The 243-nt window shown below is 51.0% G+C and overlaps 1 long non-coding RNA gene across 1 annotated transcript in view; it reads left to right on the top strand.

Moving 5' to 3' along the window:
• LOC113980793 overlaps positions 1–243 on the top strand; it is a 9,558-nt gene that overhangs the window by 4,541 nt on the left and 4,774 nt on the right. The window lies entirely within an intron of this gene.

Here is a 243-nt window from a genome sequence, read left to right as displayed (position 1 = left end):
GGAAAAGTGGGATTCTGGGCAGAAAGGGGCCTCTGGAATTCTCTGGGCCATCCCGAGGTTCTTTGGGAAGGAAAAGTGGGATTCTGGGCAGAAAGGGATCTCTGGAATTCTCTGGGTCATCCCAAAGTCTTTTGGATTGGAAAAGTGGGATTCTGGGCAGAAAGGAACCTCTGGAATTCTCTGGGTCATCCCGAACTCTTTTGGGAAGGAAAAGTGGGATTCTGGGCAGAAAGGGACCTCTGG

This window comes from Neopelma chrysocephalum, unplaced genomic scaffold (assembly GCF_003984885.1).
Source record: "Neopelma chrysocephalum unplaced genomic scaffold, ASM398488v2 Primary Assembly neopelma1_95220, whole genome shotgun sequence".
NCBI lineage: Eukaryota > Metazoa > Chordata > Aves > Passeriformes > Pipridae > Neopelma > Neopelma chrysocephalum.
The sequence above is the reverse complement of the archived record's forward strand: the minus strand, read 5'-3'. Positions and strand labels throughout refer to the sequence as shown.